Source organism: Pogoniulus pusillus, chromosome 1 (assembly GCF_015220805.1).
Source record: "Pogoniulus pusillus isolate bPogPus1 chromosome 1, bPogPus1.pri, whole genome shotgun sequence".
NCBI classification, from domain to species: Eukaryota; Metazoa; Chordata; class Aves; order Piciformes; family Lybiidae; genus Pogoniulus; species Pogoniulus pusillus.
Window position 1 is genome coordinate 25,074,793 of NC_087264.1, and position 22,127 is coordinate 25,096,919.

Here is a 22,127-nt window from a genome sequence, read left to right on the forward strand (position 1 = left end):
GGGAAGGGGGCAGGTGGCAGAGAAAGCCTTGGCACAGCACAGGCACTGTTATCAGTGTTCTCTCTACCTGATCTGCAAGTTTTGCTAGTTAGAAGCTAATTCCATCCATTTAATGATCCAGATCAGTGCAATATATCCACAACACTGTATCTAGTAAATGTAATGTTGCCCTTTAGGCTAGATAATTTTACATACTAGACTAGGTTGGGGCAACAAGTGTAGGCTGTCAACTGATCTGAGGGACCATCAGGAGGCTCTGGCAGTGATGATTAGATGAAGTTGGTGCCTCTACCCCCTGTGTAACTGCATTCAGAGAAGTTCTTATCAGTCAGTACTATCCTACTTTGCTTTGGGAACCTCCTCCTAGGTGTGATCCCTTCCCTGGTGCTAAGCTCTGAAGTTCTCTGTCTCTGACACACAGCCTAGACGCAGCTGCCACTAAACCCACCTTGAGCACTAACCTCATTTTTATACAGAATTATCTAATGCACCTAAAAAGCTGGTGCAAAAATTTTGAGTAAAACCTTTCTGAGCAGATCGTACTTCTGTATGAGTTTCATTTGGAGGACAGAAAGAACCTCTGTGTTCAGCAGAAGCTGACATGTGAAATCCTCTGATGTTTGCAGAATGAGTGGTGACAGCCTGAACATAACACACCTCTCAGAGTTCAAAGTATCTGCGCTGCAATTAATTACTGACTCTGCTGTTCACTTGGCAGGAAACTCTTGTCTCAATAATTGAACACATCACTGGGGGAGACACAGATGCAATTTGCTGCCGCTGACTGAATTTGGTTGTGTCTAGGGCCTGTCACTCTCTTGGATCCAGTTTGGTTTATCCTCTGCAGAGCTTTTTCTGGCATTTTCACTTTTCTCAGAGTGGGAGCCCCATATTTTGCACCCTGTGTTTTTAACTCAGAAGTTTATGCTTGTTCATCAGTTTTGTTACCTTTCTGCGTAATTCCTTTACCAGAGCCTAGAGAGATTTCTGATAATTCCCAATCTGAGGCCTAAGCTGCCCATTACTTTCAGAGTGCAACTCCTATTACATCAGTATACTATTTGGCTAGCACAGGGTTCACTTTCTTCAGAAGCTGAGAGGGGCCACAGCCAGGATAGCCAGCTGAACCAGACAGTGGGGTGTTCCATCCCATACTGATGTCATGCCTACTATACAAGGGGAGGGCTGGAAGCAATGCAGATGCACAATGGGAACAGAGCCAGGCATCGTGGTGAGAATGTTGTGTTTTATGTCACTTGTTCTGTGGCGTGCTCCCTGTTGTTTCTCCTCTCTTTGTGTTGTTCTGCTTAAATACCTCAACTTCAACCCGTGGCATTTTGCATTTTGCTCCCAATTTTCCTTCCCATCTCACTGGGAGGTAAGAGCGTAGAGGGGCAATAAGCAAGCAGCTGCATGGGGCTCAGCTGCTGGCTGGCTCTCAACCACTACAATCTGTAATAAAAGAGTGTTTACATTTGCACTTTTCATCCCAAAGGATCCTTATTCATATTGATATATGTTGGACAGTGGCTTGATCCAAGGATAGACAGGTTATCAAAGACATAACCTCCTGCAACAAACCCCATCTGGATCATAGGACAAAGCATAATGCTCAGCCTTCTGCTCTTTTTTCAACTGTGTGAAACTGGAATTGCTGCTTGTAGTGTCACAACTTTGACAGGAGAAGCAGAGAGGGTTCTGGCCCAGCATGGCAGCTGGCAAAGTCTCTTGCCCATGGAGAAATGGATCAAACTCGCCCACCACCTGGGTGAGTACTTTAACTACATGGATGTTATATAGGAGACAGGCATGACCTCTTTCATTTGTATTTTCAAAGGAAGTTACTGCTGTGTTTGATGAAAGGAAGAGTTCTGGTGTGGCAGTGTGCTCTGAAACTGTCACCAAAACAAGACACTCAAGGATGGAGGAATAATGTCAGCTTGACCAAACCAGGACACATTTGGAAGCAGAAGTTTTTAGGAAACTTGAAGGTTAAACAAGGAGATAGCAAGTTAGTTTGGATGCTTACAAACTGGGAGAACAGCTCTCTGTGGCTATTTTGGGTTAAGGAGCTGCACTTCTGCTCAGGTCTTGCCTCAGGCACCCAAGTCCTTCATTGGAGCTAGCCCCAGAGCCCCAGCTGACGTACATCACTAGAGATCAGTTATACTCAGGAACACCATAGCACATCATCCTGCTTGCTGCGGGCAGAAATAATTTCACTTGCTGTTCTAGAATGAGCAGATAAAGATGCCTAATGCCACAAAGTAGTAGTGTGGTGACATTCAGATCTGGGACTCTTTTATTAGCACACTTTAAAAGGCCCAAGGTGATGCTTGACTTAGTTCTTTGATTTTGTACTTATCAGAATTTCTACAACCTACAGCTTCCAATATTAACAGATAATTTCTGACCATATCATCTCTCTTGCCCATGCCCCTTTCTTTGGCTTTTTTTTTTTAATTTTCTGGGATCACCTAGGGTAGGATAGGAATGAGTCCAAGCGGATTTTGAGTGTCTCCAGAGAAGGAGACTCCACAACCTCTCTGGGCAGCCTGCTCCAGGGCTTCAGCACCCTCACATTGAAAAGGGTTTTTCCTTATGTTCACATGGCTTTTCCCCATGGCTCTTTGTCCTATCATTGGACATCACCAAGCAGAGCCTGACTCCATCCTTGTGACACTGCCCTGCACATCTTTATCAACATAAATGAGGTCACTCCTCAGACTCTTCCAAACCAAAGAGACCCAGCTCTTTCAGCCCTGCCTCATATGGAAGAGATTCTTGGATTTATAGGGAATTCATCACAGAAATCCTAAGGCTGTGGTGGTAGCAACTGTTGCACAGTGTTAGAAGGAATCAAAAGGAATGGGCTAGTAGAAGGAAGAGAGGTTCTCCAGGCCTCTTACACTCTTATTCCTCCTGAAAATAAAAGCAGTGCAAAGTGCTGTGAGGGTTCAGTTGTACTGAGTTGACCACAAAGCACTTCTACCAAGTGGCAACTTTCACAGAGAAATTAATTAGAATTATTTAATCTTTCTGGAATAATCGAGTGCCTTCCTATCTTACAGATCTAATCCAAACCTGTTAGTTCTTTAAGATGTCTTTCTTGGACAGCAGCCCAGGACAGCTCTATTTTCCAGGGCCAAGAAATAAAGCTTGAATAATTTACAGTGTGAAAGATAGGGGGTGGGAAACTGTTCAGATAGTGCACTATAAATATGAGGAGTATCATCAGGCTTTCAGCCAAATGCTATGGTGTGCTAGAAGTGCTTATGCCTCATACGCATCGTAATTCTTGTTAACACTAAATGGAGCTGTTGTTACTGATCATATTTAGTTTGGGAGAGATCAGCAGTGAGTAACTGTGCTCAAAAAAATGCCCAGAGCTTGGTCTTAGGATTCCTGTATTTGTCAGAAGTTCAAACAGCAGCTAAGGTTTATCATGTGGGATATTTTTAGGTTTGTTGGTTTGGGGTTTTTTTTATGGAGAGGAATTATCTTTTTTTCCACTGAAAAATGCAGTTCCTTAAGTCAATTTCCTTTTATCAAGTCCTTCTCTCAGAACTCATGTGGTTTATATACATAGTTAAATATTCTTTAGCTTGGGGTAATTTGATAGTCTGCTGCTAGAAATCAGTGGCTGGGTTAATTACACAACGATGAAAGCCACAGGTTCAAATCTCGTGTAATAATTGATGCAACTTTTATTCCATGCGGGTGCTGCAACCACCACATTTTCTGAAACCATGTTTTTGTGTCAACTTCCTCTGAGTAGAACTATTTCTCTAGCTCATTCTGCTGGTAGTGATTCCTCCCCTGAGGAAGAAATTCTTCTGAACCCTTCTCCTCTAGCTTTGCAGTACTGGTTTCTGACCTTGGATTGCAGTAGACAGGGACTTTGTGCCCAGCAGGATAGAACAGGGATGTTGTTCCATCTGAAGTATTAGTGTGAAACTGGAGTAACAGAAATGTAATAACTGTGCTTAAAACAGAGTACAATGGCAAGCATTTAGGGACCAGTGGAAGGATTTACTGCTGCTAACTATAGCCTGGAGACTCACAGAGGAGGAGAAGAACATTATTTCAGATTTTTCAGACTTTCCACATTCTTTGTGAGAATTTGTACAACCTAGGTCTCTGTATCCCATACTCCTTGCACCCTGAACTGTAGTAAACCCAACAGTGACCTCACTAGGTTGAATCCTATCCCCAAATTGTCCCACTTTCTCCCATGTCTTGCTCCATGCCACAGCATTCCTTGTGTTCTTGGGGCCATTTTCTCACAACTACACTCTGGGACAACCATCTGAACAGAATAGCTAGTTGGACCTGTCTCTTTTTCTGCAGCCTGGCTCCATGACAGCTTTTCCACCACCACCTTCTTTCCTAAGGGTGAGTCTGGTCTTGTTGTGGTACTAATATAGCTGTATAATCCATATTATCCATCAGTCCTTTTCTTGACATCCCAGAAAGTGAGGGGAAGCAATGGGAAAATCCTCACACCTAAGCACTGCTGCCACTGTGTCCATAGCTAGACTGCCATTTTTAATCCTTCTTGCCTTCTACACTACTGTCCTTGATGGCTCAATCTGAAAGCTGGAAAAGAGAAAGCTTCCATGCTAGGTAAGAAAGGGAAGGAAGGAGAAGAGATGACATTTCATGGTTTTTTTCCTCTTCTTTCCTCTCTATTTGACAGCCTCAGGTTTGAGAAGAGTTGCTCATTTTTTTTGAAAGATGGCTACTAGGTGGCTGAAGAGGAGTCAGGTTTGATTTTTGTTATGTCTTAGGGGCATGGTGTTTCCAGCAGAAGTAGAAAAGACCTAATGCCATTGTTCAAGAGCCTGCTAAGAACTTCTACACAGAGTGCAGCCATGGTCACTCATGTCAAAGAGGGGCAGCTTAAACTGGAAGCAGTGTGAGCAAAGACTAGCTAGACCCTCAGGGGAAGAGAATATTCTCTCCAGGAGGATGCTCAGAGTATGTGCGCACTGTGCAATGTGCACTCTTCAGAGACCTGAGTAGCTGTGGGAAAGCTGGTTCTAAATATGGAAGCAGTACAATGGTGTCAGCATTCTGCTGAAGCCAGCTTGGCTGTGCTGAGTGGCAGGACTAATGAGCACAGGAACAGTGCTGTGCTGAGGCAAATGTGCAGGACTAGGCAACTGTGAATGAGCAGAGCCCAGTGAGTACGCAATGATCTTGAAAGAGCTCAGCTTGCTGACCCTTCCAGGCATGGGGAGGAGAATTGTTTACTCTCAGAAATACTTTGGTGGGAAAGCATAAGAAAAAGAGATTAAGGAAGCAAGAGAGAGGGTTTGGCACAATAGCAGATTGGGACAGAATTTTGTTCTTTGAGTTTGTATTGCAAAAGGTGATTAAGAACCCCAGATGGTGACTTTCGTGAATTAGTATAATTATACAAATTCTAAGGAAAAAAAAAGTCTAAGAATTCTAGAAGTGAAAGGACAGAATGCTTTGATAATATCAGTGGCTCTGTTCACATGAAAAGATGCCTGATGAAGTCTAAATCAGCTGCAACTGGTGCTTGCTTTCTCCCCTATTCAAGTGTTCATCTAGTTCAGAAGGTGACTTTCCTAGGAGGAACTGAAGACGGACTTTTTGGTGGTATATACAATAAGCATCCAATCTGAACCAGCAGTTTTGAAATATGAATGTGCTGGTTCCCTATTTGTCTCTTGTGGAAGTAACACTAATTAAAACTAAACCATGGAAATTTAATGGCTAATTATTAAAGAGAAAAATGAGTAAAAGTGTTGTGGGTAAAATTGCTGCAGGGAGGAAAATGAAAGGGCAAAAAGTAGCAACAGTCAGGGAGAAAGGAGGAGGGGAAGGAGAAAGTGCAGAGCTGTTACTAGTCATGAAGTCATAGAGTCATGGAGTCATGCAGTCACAGAATGGTCTGGGTTGGAAGGTCATCTAGTCCAACCCCCATTGCAAGTAAGCAGGTGCATCCTCAACTAAATCAGGCTATCCCTGTTGAGCCTCACTTTGATTATGTCCAGGATATTCCCTCAACAACCTCCCTGGTCCTAAAAGCCTTCTCATTTTCAGTGTGATCCTGAGTGCTCTAATAAGGCACTTAAGAGGTTTGGAATAAAATGACCTTTCACAGTTAAACACTGAAGATAACACAAAATGAAGCCTTTCTGCATAAAGAAGTGTAACCTGCCTTTGGGTAGTCTTCTGAAGTCTATTGCCCTAGTTTTGTACAAAAGCCAGCAGAAAATGATTGAAATATTTGACATTTGGGCTTGTGTACTGGCTGTGTTTGACACTCTGAATGGGCATCCTCTGCTCTTCTTGGAAAGCTGAAGTTTGTGGCTCTTCTCCAAATAGGTTTCCAGTGATGGCAAACAGCAAAGACTTTGGCATTTCACTTGATCTGAAGTCTTCATTTATTAAGGCTGCAAGGTGCCTTCAACCACCCAAGGTCATAAACGCCCAGCAGAAATACAGCCTACATGAGTGCTGTGCTCTGCGGGTACCAGAGCAGATCTGTCTGACAATCAGAAATAAAATGGTTCACTTGGTTATTATTATCCATATCAAAAAGCTTTTATGTGTTGTAGCTTTTAATGTGGGGCTGTAAATCAAGTTGGAGAAGGGAAAGTGATAATCCAACTGAGATCAAATCTCCTACAAATTGCCATGACCCCATTTTGATGCAGATTTGATTCCATTTTCCCATCTTTGTGCAATGATGATCCACTTCAGATACTGTGTAACCAAAGATTTAGTTATTATCTGCACATCATTTGAGAGAGGGCAGAGGTCAGAAAAGAGAAATTCTGTTGGTTTTCTTCCTTGCATTAAAATAATTCATACTTCACTGTTCCTAAAACTCTATTTCAAAAAGAAAACAGCCACATAACCAGTTACCTTTTCATACACAGGTAACTGCAAAGGAGCTAAGTCAGATCCTTTTTAGCAAAATCAGCATCTGGAATATTTGCTTTCTTCAAGGCAGAGATAGTGGTATTTCAGACACAGTGCAATTTCTGCCTTTTTGTCCCTTCTCCCCCTGCTTTGTCAACAGAACAGGTAGAACAAGATTAGACCTAAAGAAATAGGTAAGAGTGGTGCTGATGAGAGCATGCTTTAAAAAGGAAGAGAAACAGAGAAGAATATTTAGAGTTCCCATCTCATTTGCATGCTTCTCTGCTGACGGCAAGTCTAGGATTTTCTCCTGAGCAATGGATAATGGTGCTGGCATAGCTGTGGAGTGTTTGGGCTCAGTGGTCCTTGAGAGAAATGTGACTGATGCACGCCTCTGTTGGCACAGAAAACAGCTGTGTTCTCATTTGCAGAACTCTAGCAAAAGGTCACTGCGCACTTCCCTTGTTTTTTTTGCTACCCCCATGATATCTACCCTGGCCTTGGCTGGAGAGAGGGTAGTGGGTTAGGTGAACCTATGGTCTGATCCACATCCTTAAATACCAGCTTATACACAAGGCGAAGTAAGAGGAGCCTGAACCCAGTCATACCGAATGGGTAAGGATAGAGCTTGATCTGGAAGTGAAGAACTGTGAATTTCTACCTTGAGGTGTGTAAAACCACAAGGTCCGACACCTAAATTGGCAGATTCAGAGACAGCAGAAAAGGGAGAGAGGTGTTACCAGCCCCTTCGTGATGTTACTTATCTCCCCAGGCTGCTTGAGAAATGTACCTGTCTGGATGTAGAACACACCTAGAGGTTTTGAAAATGTACAAGGACAGACTTCTCCAATCTTCAGTTGTACAGGGTATGTTCGTAGTTCTTCACTGCCTCTAACCCATAATAGTTCAAAGTAGCTATAAACTGCTGCAGAATCGGCTTGGTAATAAGTGACTCCAGAGCATTCAGAGGAGTGGAAGATCCAAGCTTTTGTCTTCCACCTTTATCAGCACAAAGGACTTGATTGTACCAGCAGAGGGGGAAATGTCTCGCTGACCAACATGCTTAATCTCTTCCAGAGAGAGGGTTTTGTGAGTGTTTCTAGTGACCTTCTCTCCTGGATGAAGCTGGGCATTCCATCAACTTTAATTCTTCATGATTTTCCTGTGAGTGCTTGACGTTGTCAGTTCTAGGGCTTTCTCCCACACTGCTTAAAGCATGCAGTGGCCTCTTAGGCCACACTTTCTGCCACGTTTTCACTCCTCCCAGTCTCAGTAGTGTCAAGTTGTCACAACGAATAAAGCTTTTGTAACACCTCACTGCAGAGGTGTTTTTTGCCTTTTTCTTCCCCCTCTTTTTTTCCCCCTAACATTTGAGGAAGGTTAAATCGGGTAACAGCTACAACAAGAGAACTGCTTAACAGGCCATTAACTGTTTTCTAGCATGGTTGCAAGGCATGGCTTGGCTACACATCCTTTTAATTGCTCTCACTAGGCACAGCTGCTCACTAAGATATTTTACCATGCTTATTTTTTGTTCCTGTGATTTTTGGCCTGTACTAAGTAGTGTCATTAGGGCTACAAAGGCGCCTAAGACCTTATATCCCTTATTCTTTAAGGAAGATTTAGCTGACACTGAGGTTAGGGTCTCATTAAATTAAGCCCTTGCTGTTTAAATCTTTCTTTCCCTTCTGAAAAGGGAATCAATTCCATTCTGTTATCCCTGGCTTAATCCAGTTGGACAGCAGATCCAGTCAAAATCGGTTGTAGACTTCATAGAATCATTGAATTGTCAGAACTGGAAGGAACTTCAAGGATCATCTAGGTCCACCCCCCCCTGCCATAGGCCGGGACACCTCACACTAGATCAGATTGCTCAGAGCCTCATCCAGTCTGGCCTTGAAAACTTACAGGGATGAGGCTTCCACCACCTTCCTGGACAACATTTTCTAGTGTCTCACCACCCTCATGGTGAAGAACTTTTTCCTAACATCCAATCTGAGTCTACCTGCTTCTAGTTTTGCTCCATTCCCCCTAGTCCTGTCACCTCCTGACACCCTAAAAAGTCCTTCCCCGGCTTTCTTGTAGCCCATGTCAGATACTGGAAGGCCGCAGTAAGGTCTCCTTGAAGCCTCTCCTCTCCAGACTGAACAGTCCCAACTCTCTCAGTCTGTCTCCGTAGAAGAGGTGCTCCAGCCCTCTGAACATCCTCGTGGCCCTTCTCTGGACACACTGCAGCACTCCTTTTATTTTCATCTCATCTTACAGTTGCTAGATCCTAGATCTAATATCCGGATCTTCTGATGGTTGCTTCTGTTGTTTAACTAGCTTGCACCTCACTGAGAACAGTCACATTGCAACTTCTCAGCTGCCTCGCCTGCTTCTGTGTCTCAGCAGCCCCCCAAAACAACTGAAATGGCATGGAGGTGAGCTGTGAGGCTAGATCACCTTATGATTCCCCCCATGGACCTCTGCCTATTCCAAGTTTTCCTCTGAGCAGAAGACTCTTCTGACTACTGCAACTTGAAAAATGCTTGTGTGAGCCTAATAGGAGAACACAGGGAAATCTGTGTTGCTACACAGTGGTAAACATTGTGTGTCTATTTAAAACTGAGGATTACTTGTGTAACTCTGACTTAGCTAGTCTGTGGGGTGAGCCAGAAGCTGTTCTGCAAAGGGTAGAAATACTGAGAATGACAAGACAGGATTCCTATAGTGCAATGAGTTGTGTGGTGGGCTGCATTATTCCAGCATGTACAGAAACATCTTTGATATGTGATGACACTCTTCAGGCTAAAACTCCAACATAGACTCTATATCTGCAGTTTGGGAGAAATAAAATCATGGTAACAGTGGAGGCTAGAACCATCCCACTGCTAATAGGCACAGAGAGCTGACTTGTGGGATCACCCACTTTCTGCAGCAAGCTTCTAAACAGCTGTGTTTGTGTGTGCCAGCCCTTGGGAATTCCTCCCTGGTACCTCTGGGCACTTCTGCTGCATCCGCCTATGGCCCATTGAGTCTCAGGAGCATGTTTAAAGATCTTGCTAAAATTCTCCTTTGGGTATGCTCCAGAGACAGCTCTCAAATGCTCACAGCTTCTCAGATGCTCAAAGTAATCTGCTCTGTGCCTGATGATGTTTATTTCTGTGCCATTTTGCAAGTCTGACCTACATTTTTGGCTCTATTTTTAATAGACAGAAATTCAGAGTTTCTTTAAACTGAGGGGGCAGGGAAGTAGTAGTTTTATTTACTGTCTTTTCACTCAAATATCTGTTAGAAAAATATTTTTAAAGTATGTATGAAATCAGCCCTTCAGAGTTATTCAAACAGCTAAACCTGGCAGGAGAGAAGCCATTGGCTGTTCTGGGAATCCATGATTTTCCATGATTACAGTGATGAGACAGAATCACATGGGAGAATCCCATAGTCAACCGCTGGGACTTGACACGTGTCTGGGACACAACCAGACTGACCATAGGAAATTCAAGAAACTTTCCATGGTACATGCTGAGAGTGAGATCTGAATGGTCTTGAGGGGCTGGGTTTGATAGGGTTTCAGCTTATACTGGGCTGGGTTTGGATTATCTTGGCTTCACCCTTAACAGAGTTAGCCTTTCCCGGTGATGCTCCTTTCTAGTGTGACCTATAGTTGGAAAACCACTTGTGATGCAAAGTAACATTGGAAGAAAACAGATAAATATAAAAATGCTAAATATTTTCTTGCACAAATCTCAGTGTTTGCCTTTCTGTGTTTTGGTTTATGTTATTTACAAATTTTGTTTCCAGACACGATGGAAAGAACATCCTTTCCCATCGTTAGTGGTGTGGAAGGCTTGCTGCTATCGCTCACACTGCCAGACACTTTCTCTGTAGAAAATGGAAGGCAGTCAGTACTTCAGGCAGGCCACAAATCTCTCCTGGCAGCAGTGTATCACTCACAGTGCACTGATTGCAAAAATTAGTTAATTCAAGAGGAATATTATATTCCTTGAGTCCTGGCATAAATCTCTCCAAATTCTGCAGGCATTATTGCCACCAGGTTAGAAGATAGATTTCTGTCAGCTCACTTGGCTATATATGCTGCTGATTTAGATGCTGCTCATTCCAGCCCCTCTTCTAAAACTGATTTATGTTGTCTATTAAGTCTGCCAGAAGAGACTTTAAATGGCAGGATTCGATAATATTGGGCTAATCTCTAGCTTTTATTTACCGACCTTCTTAGGGCTGTAGATCCTTAGCTGCATGGTGTTCCCTCAGCCATTGCCTTTGTGAATGGAAGCTAATGGAGGGCAGTGGTTATGCAGCAATGAGCGTTGGACCTTCTGTACATATGAGATGGTCCTTATTGACAGTGTCAGGGAAATGGGGTTAGACATTTCGCTAATCAAACTAGGGAAAGTTCTCCATGTTCACCCAGTGGGAGTGCACCTGGGCTTTGATGTAGTGTTTAGCCATGGCAATAAAAAAATGACAAATATAATGATTTCCCATGGAAACCTGTTGTGTTTATCAGCTGTTACCAAATCTTGTACATAAATTAATGGATTCACAGAATGGTTTGGGTTGGAGGGGGTCTTAAAGATCATCTAGTTCTAACTCCCCTGCCATAGGCAGGGGCACATTCCACTAGACCAGGCTGCACAAGGTCTCATCCAACCTGGCCTTGAACATCTCCAGAGAGGGGACATTCACAACCTCCCAGCACAACCCGTTCCAGTGTCTTACCACCTTCACTGTAAGAAATCTTGTTCTGATGACCAGTCTAAATCTCCCCTCTTCCAGCTCAAAGCCATTTCTCTTGTCCTATTACTACAAGCCCTTTGCAGGCTGTCCCTGTAGGGAAGATTCTCCAGGCTTCTGATCATCTTTGTGGCCCTCCTCTGGACTCACTCTCTAAATACACGATGCATTAAGAAGAGTGTGATCAGGAGATTGAGAGAGGATCTCCTTCCCGTCTAATCTGCCCTAGGTAGGCCATATCTGGAGTACTGGGTCCAGTTCTGGGCTCCCCAGTTTGAGACAGGGGAGTGCTGGAGAGAGTCCAGTGGAGCCTACAAAGATGCTGAGAGGCCTGGAGCATCTCTGTGAGGACAAAAGGCTGAGAGTCTTAGGGCTCTTAAGCCTGGAGAAGAGAGCAGCCTGAGAGGGGATCTGAGCAATGCTCAGCTCGAGCTAAAGAACCCGTGGGGGGCAAGAAGATAGGGTCAAACCCTTTTCAGTGGTGCTCAACAACAGCACAAGGGGCAGTGAGCATGAACTGGAAACCAGGAGGTTCCACCTGAACATGAGAAACTTCTTTGTTGTGAGGGTGCTGGAGCCCTGGAGCAGGCTGCCCAGAGAGGTTATGGAGTCTTCTTGCTTGGAGAGGTTCCAAACCCATCTGGGCTTTGTGATCCTGGGCAAGCTGCTGTGGATGCCCCTATTTTACCAGGGAGATTGAACTAGATGATGTCCAGAGATCCTTTTTAATGCCCTCCATGCTGAGCTTCTGTGGTTCTGTAATATGACAGTGCAGCATACTTTGTAGCTGAAGTACAGAAAATGGGGAGAGCAAAGCAACCTAGACTGCAGGAGTATCCTTCTTCCTTTCAGAGAACACTACTCTATCTGGGACAAGATGACATAAGACTCCAAATACTAATGCTGAGACTCGAGAGCCTGCTAGATGTAACTGGAATTATTAGCAGCATGAGATCTGGAAAATTCTGGGCCTTCTTTAATATGTTTATCAATAATATCTCTTTAACATCTTTATCAGTGATCTGGACAAGTGAATTGAGTGCATCCTGAGTAAGTCTGCAGGTAACACTAAACTGCATGTGAGTGTTAACCTGCTTCAGGGGAGGAAAGCTTTGTAAAGGGATCTGGACAGGATAGATCCATGGGCTAAGGTCAGTTGCATGAGGTTTAACAAAGCCAAGTGCTGGGTCCTGTGCTTTGGTCACACTGACCACTGGCAATGCTACAGGGTTGGGGTAGTGTGGTTGGAAAGTTGCCTGTCAGAAAAGGACCTGGAGGGACTGGCCAGCCATCTGGACATGAAACAGCACTTTGCTCAGGTGGCCAAGAAGGCTAACAGCATCCTGGCCATCAGCACTAGTATGGGCAGCAGGAGTAGGGAACTGATTGTGCTCCTGTACTTGGCATTGGTGAGGCCACACCTTGAGTGCTGTGTTCAGTTTTGGGCCACTCACTCTTAAAAGGGCCTTGAGGTGCCAGACTGTGTCCAGAGACAGATAACAATGCTGGTGAAGTGTGAGGACAAGTCTCACAAGGAATGACTGAGAGAACTGAGATTGTTTGGTCTAGAGAAGAGGAGGCTGAGTGGAGACCTCATTGCTCTCTACAACTCCCTGAAAGGAGATTGGAGTGAGGTGGGACTTCTCTGTAGTATCACAGTAGTAAGATCAGATAAGATGAGGAAGTAGCCTGTACCTGTGCCAGGGGAGGTTTATGTTGCATATTAGGAAGAAGTTTCTTTGCTGCAAGAGTGATCAGACATTGGAACAGGCTGCCCAAGGAGATGGTGGAGTCACTGTCCTTGGAGGTGTTCAAGAAAAGTGCATGCATGGCACTTTGGTACATGGTTTAATGACCATGGTGGTATTCGGTCTGTGGTTGCACTCAATGATCTTAGAAGTCTTTCCCAACCAAAGCAGTACTATGATTCTATTCTGTACTTGTTAAGGAGAAGAATTTTCAGGACTGCTGTGTGATCATTAAAGTGTTACACAACCAACATTGAAAAAGTTCCACAAAGATCATCTGAAGTTCAGAAAGTGAGTAGAAGAAGAGCAATGCTTAGGAAGCTTTGAAGCCTTGTTACCTGCAAAGCCACAAGTGGAATACAGCAGAATTTCTGAGTTGACAGCATAACAAAAATATGACCCTTGAAGCAGAAGAGTCTCTGGAAGACATTTTAATGTCTGTGAGGTGGCCTTTGCAGAGCAGGCCACAGTTAAACAGGTGCTTATGCACATCCAGTTTCTCTAGAACTGATACACCTCAAGCAATATTTTAGAATGGGGTGCTAATTTATTGGCAGTGAAGTAAAGCAATCTGCAATTAGATATATGTATGAATCTATTACTGCTGATCTGTATTATCTCCACTTCAGTGATCCAATGGGAGACAGTGTCACAGTGTGTATTGGAAATTACTAATAGTTTCAATGTATGAATATTAATTTCTGTATGAATATTAATTTTTATTATTAATATTCAAATTTGGGAGAATTCCCTGAGATTCTTTGGATTTTCAGTCAACAAGAAGTAATTGCACAGAATGAAGCAGTTTAAACAATCAGAGCTTGCAAAACCAGGAAAAATTCTAACTATGCTTATGGAGCCTTGGCATTCACTCCAGCGTATGTACTCATGATGCTTTGGTTCCTGAGTAAGTCTCCTGTATCAAAGACGCTCTCAAACTCATGTTAATGATCCCAGGGTAAAATATAAAATATTCCAGGCAGAGGAAGGAGATGCTGCTGAGTTGCTAAGCTGGCTGGTGTGAGCTGTATATACATGGCTGCCTTTAACGAGCCACAAACGATGAGAGGCAGGAAGGCTTGGTGCAGAAAGACTGAATGCAAAATGGCACCATTTTCTAAATCATCCTCCTTTAAATACTTCATTTTGAAAATCAAACTGGACAATAGGCACTAGCACCATTGTTCTGGCCAGTGAATTCAAAGCTTTGTGCCTCCTTTGGCCATGCAGGCACATTGAGGGCATCACAAGACACCTGACACATGGTGCTAAGCCCCCTAGCCCTCAAGGCTTTGCTGGGGCCAAACCCTTATTGTTTGCTCATCTGACTCCACTCCTAGAACCACGAAACAGGAGGAGGAGAGCAAGGGTTAAACCAGCCTAGCAGAATTTACACCCTACCAGGACACAGTGTTAAGTGTGGACAAAGTATTGCCGAGTCAAGATGGCTGAACTGCAGGACATGTCTCTGCTTTGCTCTTGTCTTACTGTAGCCACCATGGGGAAATACAGGATGCACTATCCAAAGTATTCTCTGGACATTATTTGTTACTAGGATTTTTTATAGACTGAGAATTCAGTCTTAATGTTGTTAGTATTATGGGCAACTCCAAGATTTGGACAGACAACCCAAGAAAGACACCAATGAAAGAGCTGAGCCCAGCATGCAGCAGACCTGTTGTGCAGAAGCTGACAATGACTGTGTAGAAGCCAGCAGTCACAAACACCCTGCAGGTCCCTATAGCAGTGACCAATACAGCATGAAATAAAATGATGCTTTTGCTCCAGCTTGTGTCTTTGTATAACAGAAGTGTTCCTACATGCTGACAAATAGTAAAGCTGCGAATCACAAAAAGGACAGACTGAGAAGCCTCACAGTTCACACAGTCTGCCTGTGCAGGGACAAGTGAATTCTTGTCTGGCAGGATTATTGTATGCCAGGTTCAATTTATGCCAGTTCTGCCGTATTAATTCTACCACTCCAAAGGCCTTGCTGGTCTCCAGATTGAATCCCAGTTGCTTACTCCCAGCTCCATCAATTGTGCGCTACCCCAGTGTTCACATTCTTAAAGTCTGCAGAGGTACCTGCAGCTCCTTGCTGTAACTTGCTTAGATGTTTTTAGTCCTGAATACAAATCCTGCAAGAAACAGCAGCCTCTTTGCTCCTTAAGACAAGCACTGTGTTTTAGTTTCCTTGGGGCAGGAGAGGAACAGTTGATTGCAATTGCACTGGCAGATGCCTTTCTTCTTGCTTTGAGGCTCCTCTTGCTTTGTGGCTGGAACTCAGTGAAGTGAGAGGAATGTCTCTTCCAACACGCAGGTTTCCAGTGCTTCAGATGAAGCCAGTGAGCAAACATGCACTTCAGGGTAAATATTGTCTTCACAATACATGTCAGGTTTTCTCTTTCATGTGCAGAAACCAAAGATGAGGTGGCAGATTGGCTAGACACTCAGAATGTGCCGATTTCCTCTGCAGCCTGAAAGAGCAGAGCCAGGCAGCAGGACAACTGCAGTCAGTTGTAACAGGAACACCACAGAGCTAGTGCACAGATTGTTTATTCGTATGCTCCTCCTTAAGGTAGTGCATCATAGAATACATTCAACTTTGCAAGCTGTTTTCCTCCCTAAGAGTCAAAAAGTATTTGACATTCAGTAGATACTTCAACAAACAAGAAGGCAGCCTTCTCTGGAGTGGGAAATGAGAAGTCTTTAGAGCAGGTACCAAAGAAAACTGCTGTACCCAGGTGAAGCTGAAGAGTTCTTCAGAACTCATAAAGATAAAGCTCTGCACAGCAGTGTGTTCATGTGTATTAGAAAACTATCATAACAGAAGGCTCATTTCAGTGTTTAAAAAGCTGTTAATCGAAGGCAAAAAGAAATTACTATGGGATTCCTAAGCATCACTAGATTGTGCTAAAGAGTTCTTCTTGTAGATGTCAGTTAGTCCTGCGCCTCCTGTTACAATCCAGGTTAGGTGAGGCACAGCTTATTAACCTGAACAAAGTTATAAGAAGCAGCAGAAGGGAAAATGCCCCAAGGCCAATTGTCCTTCAATTACGCAGCTTTCCTGCTAAGAGTAAAATTAAAAAGATGAAAATGAAGTTCTACCCATGCCAGGAAGCTGAAATGTTTACTTGGAATTTTTCCATTGACTTTATTATTCAATCAATATAGTTTGGATCAATTTAATTCCGGAGACACTTATTTAACTAGCAAATCTTGCATTATCCTGATTTCCAGCCACTTGCTTCTTTTTATAGGCTTCCTCAGGGCAGTCGTTGAGTCACCATCCCTAGAGGTATTTGAGAGACAGAGATGGGGGACGTGGCTTAGCATCAGACCTTGTAGAGGTAGATATTGCTTGGACTTTATATGTGGGTTGGCAGCATTAGTGCATTCATACTGCTTAATGGCTTTGTAAAGCTAGTGTTTACCTGCCCAAGCACTCCACCCTTTACAATGCTTGTCAGCAGGAAAGCAAAAGTTTGAAGAGAAGATTTATTTATTATTATTATTTAATTTGAGTTGTTGTTTTGTTGGGGTTTTGGTTGGTTGGTTGGTTGGTTGATCTGTTTTTAAGTCAGTTACTTTAACATTAGTAGCAAACATTTTGCATCAAGGAAGCTTTTGCTAAGGACTTAACTTTTTTTTTTATATTTCTGGGAAAAAAAAAAGTCTCAAAGCCTAAATCTTCTTTCAGAATCTGGTTGAAAGAGTTTCACTATCAGGCAGAGGCACTCTTTTTGCTGTGTGGGCTCAAACCAAAATAGCATGTTCTGATTCCTGTTTCCTGCATAACCTGTTTAGTGTAAGCTAGGCTGAACCCTGAAAAGCTGAGTGACACTCGGTCAGTGCATGGAGCTAAGTAAATCTATCACGGTGACAGAGTGGCATTGCACTGCAGTGTTGGCCTCCTGATGTCCACCAAATCATAGTATTCTAGCCTTGTTCACCTACAGTACTCTGCCACCAGACTTCAGGATGTGACTTTTAGATTCACACCTGATTGTTCGCTTTTCTTTCCTGTTAGGCTGTGCGTCCTCATTCCACAGATTGAAGGGGTTGCATGGATATCCATCAGCTGAAAGTACAGGGCTCACCTGATCTCCCGTGAAAGCTTCTTGACAGGGGTGAGTGATGTTGCTGTCCTACAGCACACTTTGATAGCAGACACACATTTAAGCATTAAAGGTTAATAAGAAGCTGTGATTTTTGTCATGGCTTGTTCTCCTTCCTGTGATAAACATTCTGATCAGATATTTCTGCTACCTAGCTGTAAGAATGAAGATTCCCTAACCTCTTATGGGATATGGTTTCTGATTACTGTATACTCCTTAATTATTAGCCATGCCTTTTTAGACTAAAATGTCTTGTATCTTCACTCTGTGACCATATTCATCTATCCTAACCAGATACATTTCATTTTTAGGCAAAATATATAGTACCTGTTAGAAAATACCTTCTTTGGAGTATAAAATGGGAAAATTACCAATATTGTCATTGGTTTAAAGGGCCAGAGCACACATGAGTACTGTCTTGGTTTGGCTGGAACAGAATGCTGGGTCAGCCGTGGTCTGCAGGCTGTTAAGAGTTTCCAGTCAGATACCATCTGAAGCTGGGAAGGACACAAGCCAGTGCAGTTGTCCTGAGCTGGCTCACAGGTGTATCCCATCCCAGAAAGATCATACTCAGTATAGAAGGAGGAGTTGTTAAAGGTTGAAGTTTCTCCTTCTTCTTCCTGCTTCTTGCTATTTCTGGAGGGTACTGGTCACTTTTCTGCTTCTGAAGGCTGCTTTCCTGTTTATTGTGGCTGTTCTGCACTTCTTAGGTGAGTATAACTTTCTGTACTTTATATTGACCATAGTATTAGCATTGCTTTTGCTGTTTCATTAAACCTGCTGTCATTTCAACCCACATGCCTCCTTTTCCTGATTCCCCCTTCTATGCCAGGCAAGAGCCATAGAAAGATGGAATGACCACTGTAGCTTAGCATCAGATATGGGCTACATGTAGATGAGTACAAAAAAACACCCAAGGGATGTGGAACTACTAATAAAAAAGTGCTTACTGGACAAGAGAGCACTGGAAGTTTGTCGGCAACTGATTCTAGAGAACTTCTTGGTATGCATGAAATGTTGTTAACAGTTTTACTTCTCCAGAAGGCAATGCTGTGAGCTGGGAGGGCCTGCTGGGTGGATGTGCAACCTAGATTAAGATAGAGTAGCACAGTAATTTGAGAACCTCTGCTTTAGTTGTGAGAGCATTTTGCTTCTCGGTGCGAATGGTCTTAGGAAACATGTTGGGTGTGAAGTCCAGAAAGAGGAATTCAAACAAAGCTTGAGAAAGCATCAGTTAAATAGTCCCTCATCTGGGAATGGAAACGATTATGTCATAGAATGGTCTGGGTTAAAAGGGACCTCCAAAGGTCATCTAGTTTAACCCCTTCTGCAGTGAGCAGGGACATCCTCAGCTAGATTAGGTTGCCCTATCATTAACTCCAGGTTTTCCCCAACACTAAACAGTTACATTAAACCACCAAATTAGAAATTGCCTGTTGGAGCTCAGCTGAAAAGAAGAGGGAAATGGTTAGTTATGTGAACCTTGTGTTTGTTTAGCAGCTAGAGCAGTGCAGGAGTAAAATCAGGGTCATTACTTTAACTCATTCTTCAGTGTAAGGTCTGAAATGATCCCAGTGGTTGTCTGACAACTCTTCTCTGGAGAGATGACCTCACATCCAGCAGCTCTCGCTGTCAGGAAGTACTCTTTGGCCATTTAATCTGTTCCTGCCTTAAAGGAGTTGTGTTCACAAACACTTCTAATGCAGAGAAAGGCAACTCAAGATAGTAACTTAGTCCCTCTCATTTGCTAACTGGACTAGCCTTGAAGGAAAGACTGCTTGTTTAATTTCAGTTTTTGCCTACCACTTGTCTTGTGCATATTTATTTCAGTGCTCAGTAATGAATTGTGGAAAGCAGGCAGCTTTTCAGAGAATGAGTCAATGGTTTATCATATTTTACCCCTTAAATGTGTGCCGCTGAGTTACTGTGGTGCTGCAAATTGTATTTGCCTTCTACAGTTCTGTTTCCAGTACAAGCAGCAGCACATAGGTGACATGGCTTCATTAGCTAGAGATACTCAAGTTAAAGGCCCTAATTGTGCTCTGCTGGAAGAAAAGGCATAAACTGGAAGCTGTTGGCTTCACTGCTGTTACTGGCCACATTTTATTTTGTCTCTGCAGGTCTATCACCCTCTGCTCAGCTGCTGAGGTTCTGTTTCAGTCACTGTTGAGATGAATGAAATGGTTTTTAGTATTTGGTAAAAAGAACACAATTCAGGCAGTACCTCACATAAATGTCTGCAGAGATCTCAAAGTGCCTGAGGAACCAGCTAGGAATCTGGCATTAAAAAGACATGTTTTTTAATTTTAAGCAGATGAGGTTAGTTATGTGCCATGTCTACAGAGCAGCTCTATGTAGCCCTGTGCTGTGAAGCACTATGGCCTATGAGTGATACTGCTGTGGTATTTCACTGTTCTTTTTCCTGAAACACCAAATGTGGTGTGTCGTGTGCTGCAAAACCATCTTTGGTGATGTGTAATAAATCAAAAGTGAAGGTAATGTGTAATGCTTCTTACTGCTTTGTTTAAAAGAAAATTTCTGTCAGTGCTTCTCAACTCTTCTCCAGGCATATGCTCCAGTTCTGTTTATAGTCTAGTGTGTGAGAAAGAACAGAAGTTTGTGAAGTCAAAACATCTTGCTGCTGTGATTTGGAGGTTGCAAATTATGTGTCCACAGTGAATCAGTACTTGGGAACCTGATCTCCTTGTGTTGTCTTTATGATGCTGCCAATATTTCTCACATTGAAGAAACCTAAACAGGATGTTGTGTAAGCCTGAGATGTACTGCAGAATAAGAAGCATTAAAACCACATGGACTGTGGTGGTTTCCAGTGTCTTACATAGCTATTTCTGCATTAAATCTGTAATACTATATGTATTTAGCATGTGTTTTAATGCTCATGTACATAATGTGTGTGTCATCAGAAGAGCTAATGTGAGGCAGGACATAATGGGAATAGACTCTTTGTTTCAAAAAGGAGAATAGGTTTTGCCTAATTAGAGGCAATGGTAACCCCACACAGAGTAAGATGACATCTGATTACATCTATAAATGTCAGACAGAACATGATAGCTTATTAATTTTCTGACAGACTTTCTTTACTCAGGAAGGTGAAAGATATGAGATGTGATGAGAAGTTCTTGCACTCATCTATCCAATAGTTTAGGTATTCCTTGTCTGCTTGAATCTGATTTACAATGAACTATGAGGTGGCATTGTGCTGTAGCTCAACAGTCCTCTGTGATATTCTTGCTGTCGCTTATTTTTTTCATACAACTGCTTTATTTTAATCTGTTCTGATAAGTTTTTCCAGTGTGTACACAGGACTTAGGAGTGTTTAGAGTGCTCTTACTTATATTGACTGTTGCCAAAGCCTTTGGCTGCTATCTTGCACACAAATAATTTACAAGATTATAAACAAATAAAGGCCTAAAGAGCAACCAGTGAGTATTGTTCTAAAACTCGGGTGCTTGCTGGAACTCCATTCATTTAAAGCTTTTTCTGTTTGCTTGTGATTTATACTTGGAAATAGCCATTGACAGGACATGTGACAAATGTCATTGTGAAGAAACCTTAGAATTTGGGATTCTGGATAAAGCAGAACAGTGCAGAGTGCCTGTGGACATCCTTTGGGTGTAGTGGCATTCTGTCACTGTGGGTGTGGAATAAGTAAGGGATGTGATGTGCAGAATTTGAACTAATCTGTGAAACATCTCAGCTTCTGCAGTTAAACAAAGCAAATGATCTTTAATGTTATATACTAGTTATTGCAGGCTTATGAATGACTGGGATTCCTAATTAATAATGAATAACAATCGGCAATTAATTTCTGGTGGCAATTAGTGATGATTCATCCATGCATTATTGCTGGCCTGTGGTCAGTAATTGCTCAGAACTGATTCATGAATGCTCAGATGTGGCAACATCCTGGGAGTGTCTCAGTGATAGATGGTTGTTGCCTTAAACTGTTGCAAGTGCATCATTTCCAGGGCTTCTGTGATTGCTGACTTTCAGAGGTAGGCTGCACAAAATGCCTAGTGCTAGTAAGCATAGCTTGGCTGGATAGAAGACCTAACAGCAAAGCCTTCTCTTCCCCAGGCTGAACAACCTCAGCTCCCTCAGCCTATCCTCACAGCAGAAGTGCTTCAGCGCCCAGATCGTTTTTAAGGCCTTGCACCAGACTTGCTCCTTCTTACAGAGCTTGGACACAGTAATGCAGGTGGGGCTCTCAGGAGAGCAGCGGTGCAGAATCTCCTCCACCTACTGCTGAGGATGCAGCCCAGTGTACAGTTGACTGTGGGCTGCAAAGGCACATTGCTGGGTCAGGTTTAACTTCTCATCTGCAAGGCTGTACTCAATCCATTATCTGCTCAGCCTGTATTCGTACTTGCTGTTGCCTCAATCCAGATGCAGGATCTTGTACTTGACTTTGTCAAGCCTCATGAACCCTGCACAGGCCCACCTCTCAAGCCTGCCCAGGTCTCTCTGGATGGATCCCATTCCTCAAGTGTGTTAGCAGCACCACTTATCTGCAAACTTGCAGAGGCTGCACTGAATCCCACCATGCATGTCACTGAAGGTATTGAACATCACTACTCCTGCTGGACCCCTGAGGGACACC

At 43.1% G+C, this 22,127-nt stretch overlaps 1 long non-coding RNA gene across 7 annotated transcripts in view; it reads left to right on the forward strand.

Annotated features, from left to right (window-relative positions):
• LOC135175948 (uncharacterized) overlaps nucleotides 1–22,127 on the forward strand; it is a 56,414-nt gene that overhangs the window by 22,791 nt on the left and 11,496 nt on the right. For 5 of the 7 annotated variants that reach the window (XR_010302527.1, XR_010302523.1, XR_010302525.1 and 2 more), the window contains one exon: nucleotides 6,361–6,600. This is a non-coding gene — a long non-coding RNA (uncharacterized LOC135175948). Of the gene's footprint in view, nucleotides 1–6,360; nucleotides 6,601–7,672; nucleotides 8,165–17,418; nucleotides 17,519–22,127 lie in introns of those variants that run through there. The other 2 variants (XR_010302516.1, XR_010302528.1) reach the window with 2 other exon arrangements.